Source organism: Pan paniscus, chromosome 22, assembly GCF_029289425.2.
Source record: "Pan paniscus chromosome 22, NHGRI_mPanPan1-v2.0_pri, whole genome shotgun sequence".
Classification (NCBI taxonomy): Eukaryota; Metazoa; Chordata; class Mammalia; order Primates; family Hominidae; genus Pan; species Pan paniscus.
The window spans coordinates 37,161,238-37,186,554 of record NC_073271.2 but is presented as its reverse complement, the minus strand read 5'-3'; positions in this window follow the sequence as shown (position 1 = coordinate 37,186,554).

The window sequence follows — 25,317 nt, the reverse complement described above, 5'->3', positions numbered from 1 at the left end:
CCTTGCAGCTTTGGTTCACACCCAGCCCTGCCTCTCACTATGCAATTCTCTCATTGCTTAGCCACCGCATCTCAGGCCTTGGTCTTTGCATCTGTGGATTGGGGACTATTACTGGACCTTCATAGAGGAATGGGAATTAAATAAGCTGATTCATGGAAAGCATCTACTACACACTAACTTCCCTCCCCTCCTGCCCCACAGCTCCTTCTCCCAGGCCTTTTATGGGCTCTGCTGTCCCTCTAGCCCTCCGAACCCAGGCTTCATCAAAGAGTCTGCCAGGTCCTCCCCCTTCCCTCACCAGTGTCCCCTCTCCATTGTGCTCAGCTCTGCGTTGTATGCAGGATGCATGATTTGGTATCTGCAGGCCTGATCTTTCCCTCAGATCCAGGCCCTCACTTCCCTTTTCCTCTTGGGCCTCTCGGTTCCTGTAGTGGGGCACCAGCTTCGTCCTGCTTCCCCGGGGGGAAGCCCCGCAACCGCCCTCCCCCACCCCTGCTTGGTCAGACATTCTCAGCCGCTCCCTCCCACGCTTCCCACCTTCCAGCAGCTGTCACAGCCTACCAAGCCTTGTCCTGCAGTCCTGCAGCCCCTCACCTGCTGGGCATCTGGCTGCTCTTTTCCCTTCTCATCCCCATCCCTATAATTCAGACCCTCATCACCGTTCACGGAGACCCAAGCAGCCTTCTTTGCACTGATCCCACACACCCAGTTTCTCCTTCTCCTGTGTCCTATGCCCTGCAGTCAGGAGAATCTTTCCGTAGTGCAGCCGTGATGATAGCGGCTTCTTGCTCATGTATTTTTAGCGGCTCCCCTTTGCCTATTAAAAGCAGCCGCATTTCACAGGCTTCCACTCAGGGTCCCCTAGACTGGAACCCGATGACAAACCCAGGCTGCTGCTCCGTTACTTTCTCCCTGTGTCTGTGTCCAGCTGAACAAACTCCTTGTTTTCCCTGACACGTCTCAAGCTCTCTCCAGCCATGCTGTTGTTCTCACTCCTCTGTTAGCTTAGCATGAATGTCCTTTCTCTGACTCTCCCCCTACCAATTCTATCCTTTCCTCCTATAAATCTCTCTCCAGTTATGCCGTGCAGTGGTGTCTTGCTCGTGGGTTTTCCAAAGGACTTGCCTTGTACTTCTTAGAAGACAGCAGAGTGTAGAGAAAAGACGTCGGGATCTTCAAAACTCTGTCTCAAAAAAAAGAAAAAATTAAATTTAAAAAACTATTAAAGTTGGTAATCAGCTGACTCTAAAATAGCCGTGTTTAATAACACAATTTTCCACCACTATCTTGCTGTGGGAACTTAGGAGAGTTACTTTCCTTCATTCACCTTATATATTCATCTACAAAATGTTATTATTTTAAGCGCTGTTGAAAGGATTAAATAAGATAACACATAAGGCACAAGGCACCTAGTATGCTGGTTTCTGTTTCTCATAAGTTTCTGTTTCTCATAGGGCCTCTTCTTTCTTACTTAACATTATCATTCAGAGACATCTCTGATCTTCCCCAGATGAAAGAATGCATGCAGGTAGCTTAGCCCAGAGCATGCATGTGTTCAACAAATGCTAAGTGTTTTGGTGCAGATATTGTTATCACTAGAGTGTAGGTTCCCTCACTGTGAAGGCTGGCTTTGTTTTCTGTGGTTAAGAAAAGAAAATTAGACATTGTTTGAAAATTGTATAAGTTAAGGAAAAGTTATGAATATATCAATGTTTTCAAATTTGAATATTTACACTTGAATTTCTAACTTTACCTTTACCTAGATTCCTTGAACTTTATTTTCCCATAAAGTCCACAGGGCTGACAAGGAGCTCCAACTCACCTGCAGAACTAGTACAGCAGGAAGGCTCAGCTAGGTGACTGTCAAAGAATGAGTATGTAGGTTTTTAAAATTACATGATCACAAGATGGTCACATAGTATTTAAACGGAAATATCAATGTTTGAGGACTCAAAGACATGTCTCCCTAGTGTGCCAAACAGTTCTCATTCTTCTAAACTCTCTGATTCCCAAGGGCCGGAAGAGGGAATTCTAAACAAGTAATTGTTTGCTATGAACCTATGTACTATCTCAAGTTCTAAAAAAATGAACACTAAAACTTTGAGATGAAAACTGTTTGTTTTGGATGTGATCTTCCCTTCTGTTCAACCAGTTATTCAGAATCGAGGGTGGCAGCTCAAACTCACCTTTGAGGTTGAGGTAGGCAGGATGTATTAGTCTGTTCTCACATTGCTATAAAAAATGCCCGAGGCTGGGTAATTTATAAAGAAAAGAGGTTTATTTGACTCATGGTTCTGCAGCCTATACAGGAAGCATGATGCTGGCATCTGCTGGCTTCTGGTTAGGCCTCAGGAAACTTACAGTCATGGCGGAAGGTGAAGCGAGAGCCAGCACTTCACATGGCCAGAGCAAGAGGAAGGGAGAGTGAGGGAGGAGGTGCCACACACTGTTAAAGGACCAGATCTCATGAGAACTCACTAACACAAGGATAGTACAACGTGGGGATGGTGCTAAACTATTCACGAAGGATCAACCTCCATGACAAAATCACCTCTCACCAGGTCCCACCTCCAGCATTGGGGATCACAATTCAACATGAGATTTGATGGGGACACAGATCCAAACCATATCACAGATGATGGCTCTCCAAACATGTCTCTATCCTAATCTCCAGATGACAAGAATATGTTATCTTGCATGGTAAAGAGAAATTCAGTTTGCAGATAGAATTAAGTTTGCTAATCAGCCGACCTTGATATAGGGAAAGTATCCTGGATTACTTGGGTGAGTCAAGTGCAATTATAAGGGGATTTAGAGTGAAAGAGAGAGAGTCAGAGTCAGGAAAAGAGATGTGATAACTGGCAGAAGGCCAGAGTGATGGTGATTGCTGCCTTTGAAAATGGAGGAAGGGGCCACCAACCAAGGAATACAGGTGACTTCTAGAAGCTGGAAAAGACAGGAATCATTTTCTTATGGAGCCTCCAGAAGGAACCAGCCCTGCTGACACCCTGATTTTAGTTCATGAAAACTAATTTCCAACTCTTTGTCTCTGAGAACTGTAAGATAATAAATGTGTCATTTTAAGACACTCAATTTGTGGTCATTTGTTACAGTAGCCATATAAAACTAAGACAGACTTTGATAGCAGGAATGAGATGTAGATGTAAAAAACTATACATAGCTTTTAAAACTATAAAGGGCTTTGAAATTGGCAATGGAGGCTGGGCATAGTGGCTCACGCCTGTAATCCCAGCACTTAGGGAGGCCGAGGCGGGTGGATCATCTGAGGTCGGGAGTTTGAGACTAGCCTGACCAACATGGAGAAACCCCGTCCCTACTAAAAATACAAAATTAGCTGGGCATGGTGGCGCATGCCTGTAATCCCAGCCTAAGGCAGGAGCCTAAGGCAGGAGAATTGCTTGAACCCGGGAGGTGGAGGTTGCGGTGACCTGAGATCGCACCATTGCACTCCTGCCTGGGTAACAAGACTGAAGCTCTGTCTCAAAAAAAAAAAAAAAAAAAAAAAGAAAAAGAGAAAGAAAGAAAAGAGAAATTGGCAATGGGCAGAGGTTGAAAGAACTTTGAGGAGCATGATAGACTGCTCATATAAATCTGGTTGTAAAAGACTCTACCCACGAGGGCTCAGAAAAGAGTAAGAACATGATAGGAGAAAACATAAATTGCCTTAGAGAACACCCAAATCATCATGAATAGACTTAATAGAAATATGGATGTTACAGCTGCTGTTGGTGAAGGCTTAGAAAGAAATGAGGATCTTGTTATCGGAACCTGGAGGAAAGGAGACTCTTGTTATATTGTGGACGAAAGCTTGGTGGAATTGTGTCCTGAAGTTGTGTGGAAAGCAGACTTATAAGAAATGAACTTGGATATTTAGCAGAGGAAGTTTATAAGCAAAGTTTTGAGAAGGTGCAGCCTGGTTTCTTCCAGCTGCTTATAGTAAAATGCAAGAGGAATAAGATAGACTGATGGAATAAATGTTAAATTAAATAAACAAGACTTGATTTTAAAAATAACCCATCCAGATAGCAAAAAATGCTAAAATTAAGAGATCCACTGTCAGGAAAGCCTGCTCTAGAGAAAAAGCTGAAGGCATGGTTGTGCAACCTTTTCCTAATAGCTCTGAAAAAAAATCAAAAGTTAAGAGTATTCAGTTACACAACCGTCTCCTGGAAGAGATTAAGGGTGCGGCTCACAGATTCCCTAAATCAAACTGGAGGATACCTAGGAAGCTTGGGAGCATTGCACCATAGCCATCTCTGCAAACGCCAAAAATAGAGACAGGAATACCTAGGATAAACCTATGGAGGAGCTCTTGTCTGATGGAATGAATCCTCATGACATACACAGGAGACCTATAAGCTTCCTGAGAGTTTTATACAGCAGAAACACTGACAGTTTGGATTACAAGGGAGAGACAGTATAAAACAAAAGAGGGCTATTGGTTCTGCGACAGTCTCCTGGCAAGGAGCACACTGATAAAATTACTCAGCTGCAAGCATAGGCTACTTTTTATGAAAAGTGGAGGCTAATCAGAGGGCAGAGCTACAAGCCCAGAGGATGGAGCCTTGATTCCTGAGGACCTAGCCTCAAGCTCAGGGGGTGGAGTTAAGAGCCACAAAGAATTATCCCCAGGCATTAATACCTAATGCAGTTTGCACAGATGGACCTTAAAATTGCTTGGTATGTGTGACTCATTTTTTTTCTATTTTCTTCTTTTTTGAACTGAATGTATATAACTGGTATCCTATGTTTGTACCCCCATTGTATTTTGGGAGCAGATGCCCTATTTTCTACTTGAACAGATCTACAGATGGAGAGGAATTTTGCCCCTGGATGGATTGTACCCAGAGCCTCACCCACATCTGATTTAGATGGTAAAATTTAAGACTTTTGAGGGAATGAGATTTAGATAAAATTTTATACTTCGAGCTGCTTTGGTAATGTGTTGAGACATTTGGGGATGTTGAGATGGAGGAAATGTATTGTGCATTGTTTTCTACAAATAGACAAGATTGGGACAGAATTGTTATGGTGAAAAATGAGGCTGTGTGCTGCTATATTATGGGACATGGTAAATCCCAGGCAAAAGAGTTCAAAATTCACTCTGCACAAAGTGAGGTGTCTTTGTACAGTGCAGTAGTGGAAATGGGTGGGACACCTCAAAGCCAACTGAATTTCAGAATAAACAACCCTGTGTAGCCAGGCCTTGGTTCCCACCTTAGAAAACAATACTCAGTATCAAAAAGGAAGTGGCTGGACCATTGATCTCAAACTCTTGAAATATTTGGACTTTTGTCCAGCTTCTCCTCTGTCCACAACAGATGCTCTGGTCCAAGACTTTTGAATGTCTCCTAGAAAATAAGCAAGAATTCTTTGATTTTGGCTCTGGAGAATAGACGATCATGTGATTTTGATAATGACTATTAGGTTAGGATCCAGAAGACAGCGGGTGGCTGTGGGCTTTAGTCTTCTCAAAGGCACACTCCAGGATTTGGGCTTCTGGTGCATCTTCCTGATGTTTTATCACTTCATGAATGGTGTTTTCTGCAAACTTTCCTATCTTGACTTTCCTAGGTATTGTCCTAATCTATTCCCAGGACTATAGCCAAATGTATGCCTAATGAAAACACCTGGATTAATAAGGTGAATGGAAGCCTCATTCCCCAAGATGCCTTTGCTCTGCTCCTCACCCTTCACCACCTTGTTTCCTCCTGGCTTGCAGTCACCCCAACCAGGCTTATGACTCTCACTGCTAGCTTTGGTCCAAGCTCTCTTTCTGACCTAAATGACCTGTGAATCTCCATCTGGAGACTGGAGGATGAATTCGGGTTTAAGATGCCAAACCTGCACTCTTTATCTCACCCTCAAGCCTGCTTTTTCTTTATTCCTGATTCCTTAATTAGTGATGTCTCCATTCACAGAAGCTCCCAAGTCAGAAACCTGAGTTCTACCTCTATTTCCTGTTACGTGCACTTTAAAAAGTTGGCTCCCAAGTACAGCTCATTCTTGTTCTTAAATATCTGTCAATTTTGACCTCCTTTCTCATTGCCACTGCCTTACTGATTTCTCTATAATTTGTTGCCCGGAGAACTGCTGTAGACACGTAACTGCTGGGTGAGTGTCCATCAGTTGGTCTGCGCCAGGATCCTCCATCCATGCCTTGCAGCTGCTCCTTCCTGTCCACTCCTATTCCTGGTTCCAGTGGAGGTGATCAGTTGCCCCCTACTCTGGCCATGCGGATGGCCTGTAACCCACCGGGATAGTGAGGGTAGTTCCCTGGCACTCGTGGTGTTTGTATGGATGAGTGAGCAGCTTCTTGTTGAGTGACAGGGCTTGTGATGGGAGCCCATGGAATGGGATCAAGGGGGTGGGAGATGGTAAGAAAACGAATTGGAACCAACACACAGGGAGAAACAGAGGCCAGAGAGCTCAGAGCAATCATCAGGCATGGACTCCCAGGTCCTAGTATCTCTATGTGTTCTTACTCTTCCTTTCTGTATGAGTGGATACAGTCACCATTTCCCTACCATGGCTTAAGATGTGCTTTGGGCTTTTCTCCGTTTCTGAACATCCTCTCATTCCCCGTGACCAGGGGAGAAAGTTCAGGCTTGTCGGGACAGCAAAGACCTCTGACTTCCCCTTTGCTCTTTTGTCCTTCCACACCACCTCCTTATACTTTATATTCCAGGAAGGAAAACAAGCATGTGATGGTTTTCTGAATGTATCTGCACATTTGGAAATACTTCCTCCCCGGCCGGTGGGGCCCCTTCCTGCACACCACCCCCGCCAGCTGCTGGGGAGCTCCAGGCCCTTTCCTCTCTTGGAATAGTTTTTTTTTTCCTTCAAATCCCAGGCTAGTTATCTTCTTTAGGAAGCTTCCATTGACCAACCCCTCCCCTGCAATCTCTCAGATAAAATTAATTATTCATACTCAGTGTAATCTCGGTGACATGCGCTTCCTTCTTTTTCGTAGTTTTGGCACTGTGGATTCCCTTATTGGCTCAGCTGCCTGATTTCCTTATGAGAATGTGACTCATGACGGAGCATAATCTTTGGTACATAGTAGGTGCTCAGCAAATGCCTACTAACTTGAGAATTTGACTGAAAAAGAAGGTAATGAGGGAGCTTTGGGATGATCCTGTGAAGGTGTGTTGTTTCTGGGAATCGCGGCTTCTTTTCCAAAGTGCCTCAAAGCCAGTGTCTAAGAATGCACCCCATAATTTTTCTGGGGATCAGAGTCAACCTCACTGCGCTGTAGTCTCCATAATCTGCTCTTGTGAAAACTAGGTCATGGTCAGTCTCCTGATATCCACTCACTGGGACAGCTCAGTAACCAAAGGCAGCTGTCCACCCCCAAATCTGTATGTTGAAGCCTGAAGCCCCAGTCCCTCAAAATGTCACAGTATTTGGAAATAGAGTTTTTAAAGAGGCAACTAAGTTAAAATGGGGTTGATAGGGTCGGCCCTAATCCACTTTGATTGCTGTCCTTACAAAAAGAGGAGAACAGTACACAGACGCACACAGAAGGACAACCCCGTGAGGACACAGGGAGAAGTCACCATCTGCAAGCCAAGGAGAGAGGTGTCAGGAAAAACCAACTCTTCAGACACCTTAATGTCAGACTTCTGGCCTCCTGTTTAAGTAACCCCGCCTGTGGTATTTGGTTATGGCAGCCCTTAGCAAACGAATACAGAAGCTGTGTGACTTCGGCCCCAATTTTGGGGTTCTGGGCAGCTGCTTGATCAGCTTTGAGATGTAAACTTATTTCAGAAGTTCAGCTTCTCTTATGAAACCCTCACCTATTCAGGGTGTTCAGCCCTTCTGGACATATTTTTGCACCATTTCCAGTTTGGCGACGGCCATGGCTAACTTTGGTGGGCACCTGTTAGATGGAGCAGTGTGCCGAGTACACAAGATTGGATAACATATTAATAAAATCATCACCAAACACTATGACATGGACACTGCTATTGGCTCCAGTGTAACGAGGAGGAAAATGAGATTTAAGTATAGTAAGTGGCTTATCTTAGGTCATAGTAAGCAGCAGAGTGCAGATCCAAACCAGGATTGTGTATTCATGACCTTACTGTTTACAAATATCAAAAGCCAGCCCCAAAGCGAGCTGGTATTGATGAATTCTATATTTTTGCCCTGCCATCTCTCATCCATGTATTCTTCATCTGTTTATGTGCTCCACATGTTTATCAAGTGCTCTCTATATGCCAGCACCTGCCTAGCCTGCCATTCCTGGATTTTCTTCCTCACCCACCATGACTATAAGAGAAAAATAATAGTAGTCATCCTCGGTGCTTTCCACAGCCTTGGTTCCTTCTGTGCTTGTCTTTTAGAGGTAACTTTTGAAGGAGCGTGCTGCAGTTGTGGAGTGTTCTTGAAGTACCACACTGGTTTTGGACATGTCCTTTGCCTTCCAGATATAGCTCTTTCGAGCTGTGTTCATCTGAGAGGCTGCTGGGCAGGGGTCATGCTAGTTTTTGTCCTGCTTCAAGCCACTTTCACTCAAGTGGGGCTAATCTGTGCTTGCATCATCCCAACCTCTTCATGTCTTCTGAGGCTTTTCTTCTCACATCTTTGGCAGTGAGCTTAGGCCCACCTTTTCTCTGGGTTTTTACTGGCGCCTCCACTCTCCGGTCCTCTTGGGACCGCACCTGGGATCACTTACACCTGCCCGTCTCTCCTGTATGCAGGAAGAGGTTTCAAGGCCCAATGGCTCTGGCTTCTCAATGCCCATAGCACCCAAGTCACTGGCCCGCCCCATTCTGGCCCTGACAAATTCTTGCTGGGACTATTAGCAAGTTATTTTCCATATCCAAATTCTGCCCATTCTTCGGAACTCAGCCTAAATGCACCCTGTAATCACAGCTACCCAGGAGGCTGAGGCGGGAGAATCACTTGAACCCGGCAGGCGGAGGTTGCAGTAAACCAAGATCGCGCCACTGCACTTCAGTCTGGGTGACAGAGCAAGATTCCCCCCCACCCCCAAAAAAAGAAATAAAGAAAGAAAGAGAAAAGAAAGAGTCAAATATTATGAGTTGGGGAACTGGGCCACCATCAGCAGGGTGACACTGGTTTGGGAATGAATGGGAAGTGTGTCCAGGGACGGAGGTGGGCCCTCTGCACTCCTGGCTGCTCCCTGGCCTTTACATCCTTCTGTGTGGCTTAGTTTGACTCTCTCTGAGAATTTCTAAGTACAATAATAAAGTCCTTCCATTTTATTTTATTGGGGCTACTCTCTGCCCAGATTGCCGTGTGTGTGTGTGTGTGTGTGTGTGTGTGTGTATAAAATTACATTGTGTGTGTGTATGTGGAGAGAGAGAATCCGTAGACACACATGAAAGAAAGAATGCCTTACATATCATTCTATTTTCTTGTTTTGATTTTTATTTATTCTATTTATTCTATTTCATCTTTACAGAGATGGGTCTTGTTATGTTGACAGGGCTGGTCTGGAACCCCTAGATTCAACCAATCCTCCCACCTCGGCTTTCCAAAGTGCTGAGATTACAGGGTGAGCCATTACTCCCAGGTGCACACTATTCTAGAAGTCCCTGTAGGCTGAGTGGAGGAAGGGGCTGCTTCCATTCTCAGCTAATCTTCCTTAATGAATGTGTATCAATAAAATCAACTAGAATGTTTATATGCAGAGGATTTTTTAAAGACAATCATATATTTTATTTAATCTGACAAAATTATCTTTTTAACATGTAACCAATGTTTAGAAATGCATGAGATATTTTATAGTCTGTTTCTGCGCTAAGCCTTTGAAATCCATTTTGGAATTTACACTTACAGCTATCTTAATTTGGACTAGCCACATTTGAAGTGCTAAATAACACTAAGCCTTACCTCTTTAAGTTTGTTTTAAAAAATATGTTTAACAATTTTTTATTATATGCAGAGGATTTTAGTAACATTGTATTCATTGTCTAGCATTAAGCCTAAATTGATAGCCAACAAAAAAGCTATTTCAGTCTTTGTAGAAGAATATTTTATTTAAAAAATTTGCTTTCTTGGGGGGAAAGAATGAAGTTCAATAATCTTATGTCCACTTATTTCTGAAAACCATCATCTTTTATGTTGATCTCAGAGTTACAAATTTGGCTGCGTGTTTTCCTGCTTTTATGAAGTATTGTTTTCCTGCAATTACTCTAGTAATTGGTGTGTTTCTTCACATCTGCAGACCTTGCAGGAATATTGGCTTGGTTATGTTACCCTGCGATCCAGAATTTTAATAAGACTTGGAGGGTTGTATGCTATATTCATTGCATGAATTACATTATCTATTATTCACCATATTCGCGGCATTCATATGCGTAGAGCTAATGCATTCCTGATGGTTTTTAACTTGCGTTGCAAGACCTTATTGTAAAAACAGCGATTCTATAGAAAGCAGTGAGTCCCTGTAAACCAAGGTGAATTTGTAGCAACTGTGTAGTGACCGACCATAAAGGATACATAAAGCACCACAGTTTTCTCTTGGACAGTAGCCTCCTGATTATAATCTCCTCTTGCCCTTGAGGGAGGCCTGGTGTGATGAGTGGTGCCAGTCTTCCTCTCTCAAGGTTGGCCGGACTGGGGAGTCTCACATCTGTGAGCAGCCCTCCCTGTGACTCTTTAAAGTGTGGCCTTGACAGGATCCCTGCCTTGTCTATCCTCCTTGGGTGCTAGAAGCCATGTGGGTTTTTTGGGAGAAAGACATCGAGAGATTGTGAGGACTTGTGACAGCCCTGAACCTTCCTGGGAAAAAAACACAACCAAACAAGGCTGATTTCTGCTTCTTTGCTGGTTTGCAGCAGAACAGCCAGAAACATGGAAGGGGGGTTTCTAGCCTTCAGTTCTCTGGCTTCAGAGAGGCCCATTTGTAAGTTAGCACCCATACGTTTATCTGGCTTGTTCTCAAAAATTTGCAAGATTTTCTGATTGTTCCAGAGAGTTTGTGCTGGATGTATGTTACATACCCAAAGCAAAATGCTGGCTGGCTGATGGTACTCTCTGACTCTGGCTGGAAAGAATTTGGCATCTCCATGAAATGAAAATAATGTAGCCAGTTATCTAGTGACAGGTCCAGCTGCTGGCAAGCATATTATTATGTAAAAAGGCATGCACTTGAGTTTTTTCAGATCATGATATTTGTTGTTATGCAGAACTTCCGGAAAGTTACAGGTGAATAGAAAAGAATTGAACATAATAGAGAAGAAAGAGTATAGCGAGACACACATCTGACACTCTCAGTCAACTTAAAGGGAAGTTCCACACCACACTCCGAGGATTCAGATGTGGATGAGTTCCTTCCCTTCCTTCCTTCCTTCCTTCCTTCCTTCCTTCCTTCCTTCCTTCCCTCCTTCAGGATTCTCACCTTCCATTCACAGTCAATGGTTTCTTGCTGCCCTTCCTTCCTTCCTTGGGTCCCCATGGAATTATATGTGGTGTGTTAATGTGGGGGTTGGTTGAAGGGGCCAGATTCTGCATACGATCCAGCTCCAGAGCTTGGTGTAGGAAGGATCAGAAGGACAGCCTCCTTCATGGAGGGCCAAGGCTGAGGGCAGACAGCTGCAGTTGAAGTGATGACTGAGAGCTCTTGAGCAAAACCAGGTTTCCTCTCAGCTGAATTATTGCCCGGGCGCTCACTAACAACTCTTGGAGTCCCTGGCTAAGCTTTCCTGTGGTTCATGAGGGAAGCGGGGCTGTGCTCTGGGCTTCAGCCTCCTGGTCTACCTAGCACCCTTTTTAGACCCGTTGTGCACCCTCATGTTTTCCTGCCTCCCACAGGTTGTACTGTCTCTGCTGGAAACCACTTCCCCACCTTGGTCATTTGGCCAGCTTCTACTGATCTGAATTTCAACTCATACAGATGTTCTGGGAGCTGTCTTCCCTGGCTCCCCCCATGCCTCCACCCCCAGCTGAGTGTGAGTTAGGTTACCTCATGTATCCTCCAAAAGCATCTGGGCTGATTCCTATCAGAGTTATCGGCTACTTGACTTTCTCTACCTCAGGACAGAGGCTTTTGTAGGCATTTCTACACTATGAGCTCCCATCATGGTAATTCACACAGAGAAGGAAATTCATGTCTGTTTCAAGGATGAATGGATGAGTGAATGGCCCTGAGATACTTAATGGATACGAAGTCAGGTTTGACATGGAAAGTGGATGCTGTAACAGAACTGCTAATGTCTGTGGTAGCTGGATGGCAGGATGTCAGCCCGAAGGTTAGGTCAAGATTTGTGTGTGTAAAATGAGGTAACAGATTGAATATTACAGTGCATAGACTCTTTCTCTCACATGCCTGATAAGGAGTAACTGGTACTCATCAAATAGTTTTCTTACCCATTTGTCCTGACATTAGAGTGCAGGTATGGACAAAGGACAGGGCCTTAGAAGAAAATTATTTTGGAGAGTTCTCACTCTGGAAAGAAGTCTTATAGGGAGAGCTCTCTGGGAACTCCACACTGAGGCTGTCAGATTTGTGTATGGGGAAAGATGGGGTAGACACACGTCCATGACTAGTTGTGACGCATCATCATAATGAAAGAACAAGGGTTTTCCAAACATTGGAGCAACATGCGGGCCAAAAGCATTAAGCGACCCTCCAGGTCACAAATGATGGCTTCTCTCCTTCCAGGAAGAAAACACTCAACCCTGGGTCTGAGTTCTGAACTTTTATAATTTTTGGATTTTTGAGTAACCTGAGGATCTGCCTCCAATCAGCTGGAGGCCTCTAAGAAGGCAGCTTGAATTCTATGTTAGTCTTTTTAGAATTCCACTCTCCATCCTGGGAGCATTGGGACCGCACAGCTTAGCTTGTCAGGGCACTGAACTAGCATCTGACACTGGAGTAGGATGTCCCACAGAAGGCAGCAGGAGGTGTGGAGCTGGGGGACATGGCTGGGGGAGGTGGGAGTTCAATGGGGACATGGAACCCGGCCATGCATTATTTTTGTCTGCCTAGCCTTCCTGCATTTAGAGACACATACTCCCTTATGATGAATTATGTGGTTAGAGTCTACGGTGGGGTACCTGTCAGCCTTTCAGGCATGGTGCTTTGTGCCCTTTGGCCACCATGGGGCATAATATCCAAGCTGAGTCAGGCCCCTTGTCACCTCCCTGGATACAGCGACTGCTGCGAGGTATAGGCCCTTTCCTGAAGCTGAGTCTTGGAATCCTTCTATGCCATTTTCTAGACTAAAGGTTGAAATTTTACTAAGGTTTAATATCTTTCTCTTCATTTTGGTTCAGGAGCAGAAGAGTGTTAGCTGGGATTGTAGCAGCAACTTTGCTGCCACGTGAGAAAATTTGATTGCAAATAGAGCCTAGGGGAGAATGGCAGGTCTGAAACACCTGTGGAGGGAAGGAATGTCTGGGAGGGCAGTATTGAACCTGCCTCTAGCTCCTAGATACACAAACTCAATGACATGAGTGTCTCCCTCTCTCTACCCTTCTCAAAGTTTCCATTGTTAAAAGTTTCTTGTAATTCTTTCCAAATATACTGGCATCCATCTATTTATTACACAGAAAGGACCGTAATTCACAGACTTTGCTTTGTGCCTAGATTGTTTTCACTTAATAAAAGATCTTGTAGATTTATCAATTTCAGAATATATAGGTTTCTTTTATTCTTTTTAAGTATCTTTTTTTTCTATTTCACTCTGTAGGTAAAATGATTTATTTAATCAGTTCCTCATTGGTGAACATGCTGGTCACTTACAGTTTTTATTTTTATAGGCATTATAAGCTTCATTGCAATGACTAGTCTTGTAAATATAGTTTGATCAAGGTTTAGGACAACATTACTGGTATAAATTTCAAGTAGCTTATACATTAAAACATTTTGAAAGTTACTATTGAATTTCACTCCAGAAAGTTCGCACCAGTTTATACTTTCATCGATGGAGTACTGGAACACCCGTTTCCTCACATTCTTGCCAGCACTGAGCAGCAATTATTTTTTCCTATATTATGGAAGAATAATGATGTTCCATTATTTGATTTCCTCATTTCATATGTTTATTGGCCATTTGTATATATTTCTTTATGAAATCCTTATTCTTATTATTTGATCATTTAAAAATTGGGCTGTTAGACTTTGCTTACTAATTTGTATAAGTTCTATAAATAAAGAAAATTAACTCTTTTTCAGTCATGTTCTTTTTCTTTCTTTCTTTCTTTTTTTTTTTTTTTGAGACAGAATCTCGCTCTGTCGCCCAGGCTGGAGTGCAGTGCCGCGATCTCGGTTCACTGCAAGCTCCGCCCTCCGGGTTCAAGTGACTCTCCTGTCTCAGCCTCCGGAGCAGCTTTTAAACACTTTTTCAGTGACTTTTTAAAAAATAGAATTTTACATTTCTGTGTGTCCATCTTTACTTCATGACTTCTGGCCTTTGGATTATGCCTAGATGACCAATTCATGAATCCATCTTTTCTTTTAGAATGTTTATGATTTTTTTCCTATAAAAATGTTTTATCCATCTGCAATTTAGTTTTGGGATAAGAAATGAGGTGGTAACCTAGTTTTATTATTTTCCAAACAGCCAATTTTTATATTATCCTTTATTTATAACTCCTCTGTTTCCCATTTATTTGAAATGTCACTTTAATTTATGAACTAAATTTCAATAGGAAATTGTTTTTATTTATAGATTCCTAATTTTGTTTTATTTATGTATAGCTTTTCCAGTGTAATGGGCTTGCTGGTGGTCTCCAAAAGAGATGCCCTTTCAGAGCCTCAGAATATGACTTCACTTAGAATAAGAGACTTTGCAGATGACTCTGGAAAGAGATCATTTTCAATCAGGATACGCCCTACATTTAATGACAGGTGTTTTTATGAGAGACACAAAAGGAGATGAGACAGGGAGGGACACAGGAAAGAAGCCAGGGAAAGACCGACACAGAGACTGGAGCCATCCATAAGCCCAGGAATGCTGGCAGCCACCAGAAACTGGAAGAGGCAGGAAGGATTCTGCTCTGCGGGTTTCAGAGGGAGTGTGGCCCTGTTGACACCTTCCCTTTGCACTTCTGTGCCTAGAGCCGTGAGGGAATACAATTCTGTTCTGTTAAGCCACCAAGTTGGTGGTAATTAGTTGCAATGCATTAGGAAACTAGTGCATCCAGTCTGAAACATTCCTAATTATTTGAAGGTCAGGTGTTTTAACATTTGACAGCACTAGTCCTCCCTCGTCACGCTTTGATCGCACATTCTTTGGTACCCTCAGAAGTAAACCCAAGATGAGCCTGTGTCAAGAACAGCTAGAGTTGAGGACCTAGGCTGTGTCTGTGGGAAAGACTGTTTGCTTAGTAGAATTTCACACCAAATTAATGAGAATCAGACCTTTGACCCTGGGTACTTAACTTAGTTTCATGATTACGTGACACTTTAAAATCAGGAGGACAGATAGATCTCTCAGCTGTCACTCTTAGTGTTGGGAGGTAGCCCTTCTCCCAGCACCTGGCTTAAATCAACTCCTGGAAATAATTATGAAAATCAATGAAGCACAAATAAGAGGGCCCCTTCTTATTGACCGCATCGTATATTATGCTTCTATTTAAAGGAAAGAGGGAGCGGCTTTTGTTTTTTAAATTTTTTTAATGAAGAAAAGCCTTATTTACTGGTGCATCAAGGAAAAAGATAGCTGATGAGATAAACTTTGTCTTTTGAGTTAACAACTGAAGTGAGAATTCTATGAGCTCAACAGAGCAGTGAGAGTTTACCAGGGAACAATCCAAACAGATACCTTTATCGTAATTAAGTTCATGTTCATCAGCCTGTGGTTTTCTGTTGGAAAGGAAATGGTTAATGCTCTGGTTTCCCACCCTTCTCTCACTTACTGTGGACAAATCTAAAACTGCTCCCGTCTTGTTCAATTTAAATGCAGCTTTGCCCTTCCAGTCAAAGCCCTCATTCACAAGATAGTGGCCAAGTGGGTAATTCCTGGCTTAGGCCTTGAACATCTGGTGGCCTTTGAATCTGATGGCATGTAATTACAGCAGGGGCAGCCAGACAATTGGGGATTAGAGGGATGTTGTTTAATCTTCCGCCATATGTTCCCATTTAACCTGTCTTCTCTCTTACCCACACCCGCACACAGGAAGCATCTCCCAGCTGCTCCCGAGACCCTGCCTCCGTGGAGGCTGTCTCCCTCCGAGCATGGCTGGAACTTGCTGGCAAACCCACAGGCATTCTACATTGCAAGGCTTTACAGTTTAGAAACATATGACCTATTGCCTTTCAGTATTCAAACGATTCCTATTTACCCTACTCCTGATTCCTTGTATTTTCTTGTCCATAAATTGTTAATCTAATCAGCATGATCATGATCCAGTTGCACTGGAACGGACAATGGACAATGGTTCTGTCTTTGTGACAGTGAGTGTCACATCACATGAAACCATGTCCTGTCCACCTCCTTCATGTCTGTCCCAATGGACATTAAGTGGGTTGATGGGGGTTAGAAGGTTTTCAGAGCCAGATACAAGCCCTGTTTTCTTTCTTTCTTTTTCTTTTCTTTTTTTTTTTGATGGAGGCTCTTTGTCGCCCAGGCTGGAGTGCAGTGGCGCAATCTCGGCTCACTGCAAGCTCCGCCTCCCAGGTTCACGCCATTCTCCTGCCTCAGCCTCCCTAGTAGCTGGGACTACAGGCACCTGCCATCATGCCCGGCTAATTTTTTTTTTTTTGTATTTTTAGTAGAGACAGGGTTTCACTGTGTTAGCCAGGATGGTCTCCATCTCCTGACCTTGTGATCCTCCCGCCTCGGCCTCCCAAAGTGCTGGGATTACAGGCGTGAGCCACCAGCCTACAAGCCCTGTTTTCTTAGGCTGAGGACACTGGAGTTACCTTGTTTCATGATGCTCCTGCCAGGATAAAAGTGAGACACACAAACTACTAGACACAAATGCTGTTATGTGTCAGGATTTGATAAGCAGCTGTCTGTGTCAGTTTGGGCTGGCAGTATCTTAATATTATTGCACATATATTTTACAATTTTAATAAACATTTAATTCCTTCTTGAAGGTTAGTTTCCATTTCAGAAAATTTCTCTCGTATGTTGTGTCTCTTCAGTTTTTCCTTCTTTATTATTATTAAAGTTACATGGATGCTAATCATATCTTTGTTTCCCATCTGTCTTACTCTGTTCAGGTTGCTATTAAAAAATACCACAGGCCAGGCACGGTGGCTCACGCCTGTAATCTCAGCACTTTGGGAGGCCGAGGCAGGTGGATCACCTGAGGTCAGGAGTTCGAGACCAGCCTGGCCAACATGGTGAAACCCCCATCTCTACTAAAAAATACAAAAATTAGCCGGGCACCATGGCACATGCCTGTAATCCCAGCGACTCAAGAGGCTGAGGCAGGAGAATCGCTTGAACCTGGGAGGCGAATGTTGTAATGAGCCGAGATTGTGCCACTGGACTCTAGCCTGGGTAACAGAGCGAGACTCCATCTCAAAAACAACAACAACAACAACAAAAACAACAACAAAACAACAACAACAACAACAACAACAAAACAAAACCACAGACTGCGTAATATATAAGCAATAGAGATTTATTGCTGCCAGTTTTGGAGGCTGGGATGTCCAAGATCATTTGGAGAACTCATTTTTGCCTTATTTTGTTTATAGTGGTTTTTAAACAAGTCTCTGATTCCTTGAGAATTGAAGTTCATCTGAATTTAGTTAATTGCTTAAGAGGTGGTTCGTCAGGCTTTCTCTAGAGAGTGACCTGCTTTTGTGGATGAATGTTTGGATGTAAGCCTCAGGATGGAAGCTGAATCTCTAGTTTCTTGACTCATCTGTTATCTAGGATTGATGTGAGCAGGAGCTGCTATGCCTTGTGGGGAGAGTGGTGAGGTCTGCTGGGACTGGACGCTGATTGCTTAGGGGAACAATGGGAAAGAGAATCCCTGGTTGATGAGATGTAAAGGGAAAAAAGACATGGATTGTCAAAGAGTTCACTATAGAGTTCTCTATAGTTCACCAGTCTCTTTAGAAAAATATCCTGGAAGTTCCACACTGCTCTTTAAAGTTTAATGAAAGTGCACTTAACTTATTTGTGGAAACCTAAGGAGGAGGAAGTGGGATTAACAAGAACCAATCCAAAATCTGAATCTCTAAGTATTGTAAAGTATTAGGAAATATGTCTATCTTCATTTCTTCATGAATTTCATTTTAGGAAGGAATGTCATACTGAGTTAAGGAGAATGTATTTTTAGCATAAAAAGTAAATTTCACATCCAAATTGAAGAAGAGTAAGTCAAATTATCTCTGTTCACTGGTGACATGATGTTATGGCTAAAAAACCCTAGATTCCCCCAAAAGATTCCTAGACCTGATAAATGACTTCCGTAAAGCTTCAAGATACAAAATCAATGCACAAAATCAGTTGCATTCCTATATAACAGCAATAGTCCAGCTAAGAATCAAATCAAGAACTCAATGCCATTCACAATAACCACAAAACAAATAAAATAACCTGGGAATACAGCTGACCAGGGAGGTGAAAGTCCTCTACAAGAAGAACTATGAAATACTGATGAAAGAAATCGTAGGTGACACAAACCAGTGGAAAAACATCCCAGGCTCATGGATAGGAAGAGTCAATATTGTTAAAATGGCCGTACTGACCAAAGCAATCTACAGATCCAATGCAATTCCTGTCAAATTACCAACAACATTTTCCATAGAATTTTAAATTTCATATGGAACCAAAAAAGAGCCCAAATAGCCAAAGCAATTCTATGTGAAAAGAACAAGCCAGAGGCATCGCATTATCCAACTTCAAACTATTCCACAAGGCTATAATAACCAACATAGCATGGTAGTGAAACAAAAATAGACACCCAGATCAATGGAACAGAATAGAGAACCCAGAAATAAGGCCACATACCTACAATCAGCTGATCTTTGACAATGTCAACAAAAATAAACAAAGGGGAAAGGACACTCTATTCAATAAATGGTGCTGGGAAAACTGCATAACCATATGCAGAAGAATGAAACTGGACCTTCTACCTCTCACAATATACAAAAATTAACTCAAATGGATTAAAGACTTAAGTGTAAAACCTCAAACTATACAAATTCTAGAAGAAAACTTAGGAAAAAACACTTCTGGACCCTGTTCTAGGCAAAGATATTATGACTAAGACCTCAAAAGCAAAATTCAACAAACCCCAAAATAGACAAATAGGACTTTATTAAACTAAAGAGCTTCTGCACAGCAAAAGAAACAATCAACAGAGTAAACATAACCTATGGAATGGGAGAAAATATTCACAAACTATGCATTCCACAAAGAACTAATATCCAGAATCTATAAGGAAATTCAACAAATCAACAAGAAAAAAACAAATACCCCTTTAAAACATGGCCAAAGGATTTGAGCAGACACTTCTCAAAAGGAAACATACAGGCAGCCAACAAATGAAAAACTGTTCCACATTGCTAGTCATTAGAGAAATGCCATCTCACACCAGTCAGAATGGTTATTATTAAAAAGTCAAAAGAAACTAACAGATGTTGGCAAGGATGTGGAGAAAAGTAAATGCTTATACACTGTTGGCGGGACTGTAAATTAGTTCAACTCCTATGGAAAACAGTATGGAGATTTCTCAAAGAACTAAAAATAGAACTACCATTTGACCCAGAAATCCTGCTACTGGTATATACCCAAAGGAAAAGAAATCATTTTATCAAAAAGACACCTGCACTCATATGTTTATTGCAGCACTATTCACAATAGCAAAGTCATGGAATCAACCTGTGTCCATCAATGGTTGACTGGATAAAGAAAATGTGGCACATATGTGTATATGGAATACTATGCAGCCGTAAAGAGGAATGGAATCATGTCCTTTTCAACAACATGGATGGAGCTGGGGACCATTGTCCTAAGTGAAATACCTCAAAAACAGAAAGTCAAATACTGCATGTTTTCACTTGCAAGTGGGAGAAAAAAAATGGGTACACATGGACATAAAGATGGAAATAATAGACACTGAGAACTCCAAAAGAGGGGAGAGTGACTGGGAGGTAAGGGTTGAAATACTGTCTATTGGGTGCTATGCTCACTATTTGAGTGAGGGGTTCACTGGGAGCTCAAACTTCAGCATTATGCAATACACATACCCCCTGAATCTAAAACAAAACAAAACAATCCCACTACCAAAAAAAAGTCAAAATAAATTTCAAGTTATCTCCTACTTCTGATGTTTCTTTAGGAGTTCTCCTTCACTGGAGAATGTTTTGGATTATGAGAGGAATTCTTGAGGAAGACTGGGTTAGCAAATGCCTTTCTGCTCTATTCAGCCTCAGAAGCCCATGCTCTATTAATGAGGACTGCATGCTGGAGCGTTGCCATGGTGTGAAGGAAGAGACACTTCTAATTTGCTTCCTAAAAATTGAATCATCATAGTGTGAATTTCTCTTTAACTTCACTACCTCCAACCTTAGTCTCTCATGATTCCAAACTCACCTGGTGCTAGGTATGCAGCTAGGCCTTATTTATTTATTTTCAATGATGAGGCTGAAACTACCTTTGATAGAGTACTATTCTAGTCTGGAGAGACTAAGTGTTAAAACAAACAACTCCTAAATCCCGGTGGCTCAAAGTCATTTTATTTCTTACTCACATGAGTCTAATGAGGTTAGGTGGCTTTCTTGGGTGGTTCTCCTACATGTGCTAATTGAAGAATCCAGGTTCCTTTTCTTAATCAAAATTAAAAATCTAAGTCCCCTAACCATTTCAATAGACCCCTTGTCTTGGCAAAGGCATTCCAGAGTTAACCTGAACCATGAGTTCAGGCCATGATGGGAAGTGGGAGCTGGACATGCCTCATTATCCCCTACTCCCTTTTGTAATTACTGATATAACAGACTTTAAGTCTGATAAGAAACATTTGCAATTTATTCTCTCTGAAGCCTGCTACCTGGAAGCTTCAGCTGTATAATAAAACCTTGGTCTCCACAACTGTTATCATAAACCTGAGATTCCTTTCTATTGATAATAACTCCTTTACCCAATTGCCAACCAGAAAATCTTTGAATCCACCTATGGCCTGAAAGGCCTTGCTTCCAGTTGTCCTTGCCTTTCTGGATCAAACCAATACATATCTTACATATATTGATTGGTGCCTTATGTCTCCATAAAATGTATAAAACCAAGCTGTGCTCTGACCACCGTGGGTAAATGTCATCAGGATCTCCTGAGGCTGTGTCACAGGCACATCCTTAACCTTGGCAAAATAAACTTCTCGACTGAGACCTGTTTCAGATATGTTTTCATTGACATTTTCTTCAAGTGGTTCTGCCGTCTTAGAGTTCTTCATGTTTAGCCTCATGGTTGGGAGAGATGGAGCATGGAAGACAACATGAGATGCTTCCGAACGAGGTGGAAGTGGCATTTCACCCACACTTGTTACCAGAAAGGGGTCCTGATGCAGACCCCAAGAGAGGGATCTTGCGTCTCATTCAAGAAAGAATTTGGGGTGAATCCATGGAGTCAAGTGAAAGCAAGTTTACTAAGAAAGTAAAGGAATAAAAAATGGCTACTCCATAGGGAGAGCCGCCCTGAGGGCTGCTGTTTGCCCGCTTTTATGGTGATTTCTTGATTATATGCTAAACAAGGAATGGATTATTCATGAGCTTTCCAGGAAAGGGGTGGGCAATTCCCAGAACTGAGGGTTCCTCCCTTTTTAGACCATATAGGGTAACTTTTGGACACTGCCTTGGCATTTGTAAACTGTCATGGTGCTGGAGAGAATGTCTTTTAACATGTTAATGCATGAGCAGTGAGGATGACCACAGGTCACTTTCCTTGCCTTATTGGTTTTGTGGGTTTTGGCCAGCTCCTTTACTGCAAACTGTTTTATCAGCAAGGTCTTTATGAACTGTATCTTGTGCCGACCTCCTATCTCATCCCGCCTAACCTCCTGGGAATGCAGCCCAGCAAGTCTCAGCCTTATTTTACCCAGTCCCTATTCCAGATGGAGTCGCTCTGGTTTAAACACCTCTGACACATTCATTGACCAGACCCCAGTCAGATGTCCCAACCAAACTGCAAAAGAAGGTAGGTAGGAAGTGTAGAGATTTCTCATATACCTAGGAAGACACAGAGGGATTTGGGTGGATCTGGCAGTCTGTGATGCTTGTAATTAAGGAAATGTTTACATCATTGATAACTATCAATCGTGTATAAAATTCCTCCAGTTGTTCTTTTGATCTTTAGGGCAGAGTTGGGTCCTCATAGCCCTAAGATCATGGCACACTGGCATCACTGTGGTGTGCAGGGCTCCTTTTTATTTGCCCTTCCCCCTTGTACCAGCTCTGCCTCTCCTACACCTCTCATAGCCGCTCTCTCCAAAGTGTTTATTATGTGTTCTGAAGTATTCATGTGCCTTGTAGAAGGAGCATTGTAGAGTGGGTTTCTGCCTCCTCCCATCTTTTCCAATTCTTCATATTATTCATGACGTATATAAAGTGATCTGCCATTGTAATTTTGCACTAGTTTGAATGATAGGGTCTCTCCAAAAGTCATGTTGAAACAAAACTGCCCAAACAGTAGTATTATGAGGTGGGGCCTTCAGGAGGTGATTAGGCTATGAGGGCTCTCCCTTCGTGAAATGAGATTGGTGCCTTATAAGAAGCTTGAGGTGGCTAATTTTCCTCCTTCTATCTCTTCTGTTATGTGAGGACACAGCATTCCTTTCCTGCAGAGGGTACAGCAACAAAAGGGCCATCTTGGAGGCAGAGACAGGGATCCCATCAGATGCTGAAACAGCTGGTGTCTGGATCTTAGCCTCCAGAACTGTGAGAAAGAAATTTCTGTTCTTCATAAATTATCCAATCTCAGGTGTGTTGTTATAGCATCACAAATGAACCAAAGTAGATTTTATTTGTTTTACTTTGATCACCACTGATTTCTATACCTGCTTACACGTACCCTTCTGTACGTTCTTAGTCATGTTTTTGTTTTCTATAGAATTTCAATTTTCTATAAAGTTTTCTTCTTGCTGATTTATAAGAGTGTACATTCTAAATATTAATATGCTGTTGATTTTTGATGAGGCAAATCTCCTAATCTGTCATGTGTCTGGTAACTTAGTTTTTAGCATTTGTCCCTAAACCAAAAGCCTTAATTTTGCTGCATTGAATTGACCCATTAATAAATAACTTCATGGCTTGTTCTTTTTGGTACTTGTTTAAACAATCTTGTGCTAATTTTGGGTCACAAAGACCTTTCCTACATCTTTGCAATTACTTTCAACTTTTAGGTTTTTAAGCTGTCTGGAGTTTAAATGTTTTGATGACGTCAGCTGGGAATAAAGCTTTATTTTTCTCCATGGTGATTCAATTTCTTGCAAATCATCTACTAAACAATCTCTTCTCTTTGCATTGTACTATGGTGCTGCCTTCATTAGACACAAAGTCGGTGCAAGACTATCCCTGAGCCCCTTCAGGGGTCTCATTGATCTATTTGTCCAAATCTGTGCAGAACCATATTGCTCTTATTACAATAGTTTCATCAAGTTAAGTCCACCGTGATCCTTATCTTTAGTCTTCATTTTCAAAATCAGTTTAGTCACTTGTAGCTTTTTATATGTAATTTTGGAATTATTGTGTTGAATTCATTTAAAAATCACCTGAAATATTGATTAAGATTGCATTAAATATACAGATTAATTTAGAGATAATTGGTACATCTACAATATTAAGCTGGTTAATTGGTGTATCTACTATATTAGGTATACTATATTATGCTATTTGCACAAGGATCAGGGCATAAATTTCCATTTATTCATATTACTAATATCTACTAATTACTTAAACATTTCCATAAAAGTATCATGCATTCCCTCTTAGGCTATTTTTTTTAAAAATGTGGGTTTTAGTCGTAACAAAGTTTAATTGGGGATGCATTCTTCTGAGAGGGTTTCTGTCAGATTCCATCACAAATGCCTGTAGAAATGTGTCCCTCTCGGTAAGAGTTGGCTGGTTCTGCCTCCATCATCAACCTCATTCTCAGATGGAGCTCTTCAGAAAACGTAAAAACCTCCCATCAATTAAAATAAATTAACTGCACCCTGGGGATATGATTTAAGACATGAACTCTGCCTGAGTAGAAAAATTTCAGCCTATTTCAACCCCAACAATCCTTCAACATCATTTACACCCCAGGGAGCTCTGGGACCTCTCTTTTGCTTATGAAAATAACACGCATTAAGAAACGAGCACACTGGAAATGAGTACTCTTTGGAGAAAGACTCAGGGCCTCTCTGAACTCCTCCACCAACATAGTGTTCACAAAACTATACGTAGTTTTTCTTTTGCGTAGTTTTACCCAAGAACTTATGCCACTAAAAACCCAGCTTAGGATGGCCTGAGGCCAGTACAAATTTTGTTCTGAAGTCTTGTGTTTTAATAGTAAAATTTTATTCAAAATTTGAATTCTCCAAAATATGCTCTTTACAATTTTTTTTTTCTAGGCTCAACATGTTGGGAGGTAAAATGGACTCTCTAGAAGGTTGTGCTACATTCAACCTACAGCTTTGCATAACTCAGGCACACTGCCCAGGGGGCTCTCTGAAGACAATTCAGGTTTTTTTGTTTGTTTGTTTTTGTTTTTGTTTTTTAGACAGAGTCTCGCTCTATTACCAGGCTGGAGTACAATGGCATGATCTCGGCTTACTGCAACCTCCGCCTCCTGGGTTCAAGTGATTCTGCTGCCTCAGCCTCCTGAGTAGCTGGGACTACAGGTGCGTGACACCATGCCCGGTTGATTTTTTTGTATTTTTAGTAGAGAAGGGGTTTCATCCTATTAGCCAGGATGGTCTCCATCTCCTGACCTCGTGATCCACCTTCCTCGGCCACCCGAAGTGCTGGGATTACAGGCGTGAGCCACCGCGCCCAGCCTATTTTTTTTGTATTACATTTTGCTTGGGGATTGTTAGGGGCTGAATTGTCCTCCCCGTTCCCTGGTCCCCAATTCATATGTTGAAGTCCTGACCTCCAGTACCTCAGATGTGACTACATTTGGAGGTATAGTCTTTTAAGAGGCAATTGAGTAAAACGTGAGACCATTAGGGTGGGCCTTAACCCAGTCTGACTGGAATCCTTATAAGAAGAGATCAGGACACAGAGGGATGACCCTGTAAAGATGCAGGGAGAAGGTGGCCATTGCAAAGCCAAGGAGGGGGGCTCAGGAGAAACGACCTGCTGACCCCTTGACCTTGGACCTCCAGCCTCCAGAATGCTGAGACAGTCAGTGTCTGCTGCGTAAACTCCCCTGCTCT